This window comes from Octopus sinensis, linkage group LG12 (genome assembly GCF_006345805.1).
Source record: "Octopus sinensis linkage group LG12, ASM634580v1, whole genome shotgun sequence".
NCBI classification, from domain to species: domain Eukaryota; kingdom Metazoa; phylum Mollusca; class Cephalopoda; order Octopoda; family Octopodidae; genus Octopus; species Octopus sinensis.
In genome coordinates, this window is record NC_043008.1 from 57,137,346 (window position 1) to 57,143,678 (window position 6,333).

The following is a 6,333-nucleotide window of genomic DNA, read 5'->3' on the forward strand; positions in this document are numbered from 1 at the left end:
CGTTACCGACGGAGTGCTTCCACCACATAGCACTGAAGTCAGCTCAACAGCATTTCTTCATGGCTTTCATGAAGATGTGTCCCGGGGCTTAAAATATTGACTTCAAATTTTGGCACAAGACCAGCCAATTCAGTGGATGAAGATAGTTAATTACATTAACCAAAATCCTCAACTGCTACTCGTTTTATTGACCCTGAAGGATGAAAGGCAAATTAAGCCTCGGCGGAATTTGAACTCCAAATGTAAAGACAAAACGCCGCTAAGCATCTTGTACTGCGAGCTAATGATTCTGACAGCTAACCTTAAAATATCGATTTGAAATTTTGGCACAAAGCCAGCAACTTCGGGGGAGGGGGTTAATCGATTACATCCACCTCAGTTTTCAAGTGATACTTATTTTATTGACCCCGAAACGATGAAAGGTGAGGTCGGCCACTGCGGAATATGAGTCAAGAACCTGAAGACGAACGAAATACCTATTTCTTTATTACCCACAAGGGGCTAAACACAGAGGGGACAAACAAGGACAGACAAACAGATTAAGTCGATTACATCGACCCCAGTGCGTAACTGGTACTTAATTTATCGACCCCGAAAGGATGAAAGGCAAAGTCGACCTCGGCGGAATTTGAACTCACAACGTAACGCAGACGAAATACCGCTAAGCATTTCGCCCGGCGTGCTAACGTTTCTGCCAGCTCGCCGCCTTAATACGAATGAAATACCGCTTAGCATTTTACACAGAGTGTTACCTTTCCTGGCAGCTCACCGTCTTGCTAAGCTTAATATATTCTTTTCTACACTAGGCACAAGGCAAAAAATGTTGGGGGAGGAGGGCCAGTGGATTAATTCGACTTCAGTATACTACTAGTACTTAATTTATCGACCACGAAAGGATAAAAGCCAAAGTCTGCCTCAGCGGAGCTAACCTTAAGATATTGAAATACAAACCATCATATATAATTTCTTATAAACTGTATTTTGGGGGGTTTAAAAAATAAAATAATCAAAATCATTTATATCTTACTCTAGTGTTTTACGTGTTTTTTTTTAGTTCTATTCTTTCTTTACAACTTTCTTTTATCGCTTTAAAAATTTGAATAAATGTTACTTCATTTCAGATGTGTCGATGGGGAGCCAAGAAGAAACAAAGAAATTTATCTGACAACTGCCGCTACGTTCTGAGTTCGAATTTCGCCGGGGTTGACTTTGCCTTTCATCCTTTCGGGGTCGATTAAAATAAGTACCAGTTATGCACCGGGGTCGATATAATAGATTTAATCCATTTGTTTGTTCCCTCTGTGTGTAGCTCCTTGTGGGCAGTAAAGAAATATCAATATAATGCTTCTTTGATGAGCTCCATTTTGAAATACATACAGGAGAGGACATCATCCGGTATATATATATATATATATATATATATATATATATATATATATACATAATATATTTTTTTGCGTAGTGAGATAAAAAAAAACAAGGCTGTATAGATATTAGAACATTTATAGATATAAATGCCCTAATATCAGCCTTGGTTTTTTTATCTCATTACGCAAAACATGCGTATATGCACACGTTGACATAGAACCAACATTGAACCCTTTATTCGCAATATTACCGAATCTGGAACTTAACTATGGTCTGTCTATAGCACTTATTCAGCATTACCTGACACCTTTGGGTCTCAATGACACCATTTATCTCTTATATATATATATATATATATATATATATATATATATATACGGGAAGCTTTATGAAAATAAACAAAAGACGAAGGCAGGTGGAATACACAATTGTATTAGTATGGCGCTCAGAATATAAATAAAACAAGTCTTTTACGTTTCGAGCCTACGCTTCTTCAACAGAAAGATACACAGAAAAGAAACACAGAAAAGAAACAAGGAGAGAAAAAAATGCGTGCAGACGCTAGCGAATCAACATGGCGTTCTGATTTCGGCCAGAAGTCAAGGATCAAACGTGAGACGCAAGAGCGAAATTAGGGGAGATAACAGGGTTAAATGACCTCGCCCCACAAAAAGAAATAAGCATGTGTATGTAGGGGGCGTCCAGCATAGTTTCAAATATTTTGATTTGTATAGTCAGAAGAGCAACACATAATTCAACAAAACCACAGAAGAATTTATATTTTAAGATCACTGACAGTTTATATTCATATATTATACTGAAAGATACAGTACCAGATACACTCGGAGTGACACGACCTTTACACCTATATAGTTAATATAAACATAATGCCAGCGTACAAGGAGGAGTAGAACTCCACGTTGTGAGACCGCATGCTAGAAATAGCAACAACAAATGCCTCAAATCACACATTTTTTTGTTCTAGATAATCATTAGTTAGTCAGCAGTTGTTGGGGATTTTTTGTTTTGATACTTTTTTGGCATTTATGCAAATATACGCACATACTCATTTATATACACACACGTTTTTTCACACAAACATTTTCACACGCATGCATACACTCATGCAAATGTATGCATTTACACTGATACATACTCACACATACAAATACACACACACACACAAACACACACACTCACAGACACTAGCATTTGATACCGAGAGCTTTCGTCAAACAAGACTTTTTTTTTTTTCAAAGAATTATCTGATTAGAACTATCGTTGCAAAAGAAAGAATTTATAAGAAATTGGCAGATGTCATCGTATTGGTTCTTTATTGAGAAAAGTGATGTTCTTTTGAATAAATGGAATTCTATGAGAAATCACCAATAAATAAAGAACTACAAACACACACACATACACCTATACCGAAAGAAAAAAAAAGGAAAAATAATGAACAAAATACATCTGACTTGTTGCTGAAATGCTAAAGAATCTGAGTATTGAACAAAGCCAGATATCTCGTGGTTTTAACAAGATGCAGACACTGTCTACAGAGTATTTTCGATCACATGGGCTTATTAAGAGAGAGAAGCCCAATGGGAATAATAGTTCATTTTCTCTTTTTAGTTCTTCTTAATGTCCATATCTCACTTCATCACACAATTGTCCCTTGATGCTTAAATATCTACCGCATTCTTTTCTCTTTCGCATCTCTAACTATTCCTGCCACCCCCACTCCGTTTGTCTGTGTCTCTCTCCCTCTTTCTCTCTCTCTCTCTCTCTCTCTCTCTCACCACACACACGCTTACACTCTCTGTATTAATACTTACCTGTCCAAATATATATATAATATATATATATATATATATATATATATATATATATATATATACGCATATATAATGTATATATACTTATATATAGATACATACACATATATATAGGTATATATATATATATATATCAAATATATCCATATATACATACATATAATATATATGCTTACATATATATACACATGTGCATCCCTATATATATATTATATATATATATATACACACATATGTATGTATATATATATATATTTATATTTATATATATATATATATATATATAATATATATATACAAACATGTATATATATATATACATATATATAATATACATATATATATACACACATGTATGCATATATAGATATATAATGACCATTCGGTTTTCATTGTCTTCTTAAGAATGGAAGTCAACCGCAGTTTCATTTCTCGAGGCGTATACTTAAATTCATTCATACGTGAATACATACATGCATGCGTGCATATATACAAACATATACACATACGTGTGTACACACATACACACATACAATATATTATACATATATATATATATATGCAAAATATATATACATAAATTTGTATATATATATATATATATATATATATATATATATATATATATATATATATATATATAAACGTACATTCATATATCAACATATCTGTATATGCACACATACATATACACATTTGTGTGTGGGCGTTATAAATACATCTAAACGCATATCTACACAGACATATGCACACACACACACACACACACACACACACATCACACACACACACACACCACACACGCACACACATCACACACACACACATATATGTATATGTATGTATGTATATGTATACGTATTTGTGTGTGCGTGTAGGTGATTATTTGCAAGTGTATATACCGCTGTACACATATGCAATTATATATCTTAATGCTTAATCCTCTAGTGGCTATTACATCTCTGTTTAATAGGTCTTTATTTGACCAGTAAACCAATGTATGCAATATTCTTTCTGGAAAAGCACATAATTCCATTTCATCAATTCACAAATTATAGAACTTTCCGCCAACTTTAATCATTTAACTTTGTCATTTGGGACACACTTCTTGCAATGTACGTTCCGTTTGTTGTTGGGTTTTTTTTCCTAATTCCCGCCTTCATTTTAATTTTCATCGCACCATTCCTTTTCTCTGTTCATAATGTGACTTCCCGAGCTCCCAAAAGTTTTGTGGAGAACAATCACACACACGCATACACACGCACGCACATGCACATGCACGTACACACACACGCTTACACACACACACACAAACACAAGCGCACACGCTTCTATGCATTTACACACATACATGTACCTATATATATATATATATATTATATATATATAATATATATATATATATATATATATATATATATATACACATATGTATCTACATACATATATGTATGTACATGCATGTATGTATATATATATATATATGTAAATATCTATAACTATATATACATATGTATGCGTATATAATATATATGTGTATATATACACACACATATATATATATATATATATATATATATAATATATACATACATATATATATATATATATATATATATATATATATATCTATATATATATATATATATATATATATAAATATATATATATATATATATACACACACAAACACACGACACACAGCACACACACTCACACACACACACAGAAAAGGATAAAAACGGGTTCTGTATCCGTATTCGTTGCGTATTACCATACTCGTAATAAATACCTAAGCATTACCGATGCCAGAAAATGCAATAAATCCGTGAAGCAAAGCATGGCTTACTATACTTCTCTCTACCTATGTCGTAAATCCTTGTTATAAAACCAATCACTGTTTATTACCTAGCTTTGTTAGGTGTGACTGTGAGAATATTTATTTATCCATGGTAGAACCAAATTCTTAAACTAAGTAGAACAACTGCAGAAAAAAAAATACGTAAAATGTTGACATCATTATTGAAGGAGAACGTCAATGGGATAAATCAAAACGAAAAATAAAAGAAAAAAATATCTTTGTTGACATTAATGTGAGAATTTATTGCGATTGTTCTGAAAATAGATGAGTATGGTTCTAACTCCTGAATGAGACTGCAATGCGTATATTATACAATTACATACGGTCTTATATAATTGTGTGTATATATATATGTGTGTTTGTATATATATATACATATAGGTGTAGTTTATAGGCGCAGGAGCGGCTGCGTGGTACGTAGCTTGCTTACCAACCACATGGTTCTGGATTCAGTCCCACTGTGTGGCACCTGGGGCAAGTGTTTCTACTATATAGCCTCGGGCCGACAAAAGCCTTGTGAGTGGACTTGGTAGACGGAAGCTATATATATATATATATATATATATATATTATATATATATATATATATATATATATTATATATATACATATATACATACAAAATGTGACCGCGTGTGTACCGTTGGCGATTTTTTTCCTCTGTCTTCCCTTCTCGGGATCTTTCCTTCTCCTATGTTTCCGACGAAGAGCTCCGCTCGGAACGTTAAACCCTCCTTCTTCCCTTCCTTCCTGAGCGTCCAATAATACTATATTTGTTCCACGTCCTCGCGTTGTTGTGCTTTGTCTTTGTGTTTTCATGTTTGGATTAACTTTATATATACATACATGTGTGTGTGTGTGTATGAGTATGTGTTTGTGTGTCTGCGTTTGTCCCCCTACCATCACTTGACAAGTGATGTTGGTGTGTACCCGTCCCGTAATGTAGCAGTTCGGCGACAGAGAAAGAATAAATCCTGGGGTAGGTTTGTTCGTCTACAGGCGGTACTCCGGCATGGCCACAGTCAAATGACTGAAATAAAAGAATAAAAGAATGAAAGATATATATATATTAGGGAGTATAACTCCAAACTCACAGGGAAAATTGAATTTAGTAATAAAATCAAATTTCACAACATATATATATATATATATATATATATATATATATATATATATATATATATATATGAATTACAGAAAAAACACTATTATGTCATTCAAACAATGATAGATATAAACCATATCATATAGGAAAAATAAAATATATTATCA

At 33.1% G+C, this 6,333-nt stretch overlaps 1 long non-coding RNA gene across 1 annotated transcript in view; it reads right to left on the reverse strand.

The window, feature by feature from the left end:
- The window catches only part of LOC118765540, a 40,588-nt gene extending 36,060 nt beyond the window's left edge, over positions 1 to 4,528 (reverse strand). Inside the window, exons 1-3 of the long non-coding RNA XR_005001403.1 lie at positions 4,518 to 4,528; positions 2,940 to 2,944; positions 2,588 to 2,593 (exon numbers count right to left, since the gene is read on the reverse strand). This is a non-coding gene — a long non-coding RNA (uncharacterized LOC118765540). The remainder of the gene's footprint in view (positions 1 to 2,587; positions 2,594 to 2,939; positions 2,945 to 4,517) is intronic.
- Between the last annotated feature and the right edge of the window lie 1,805 nt (positions 4,529 to 6,333).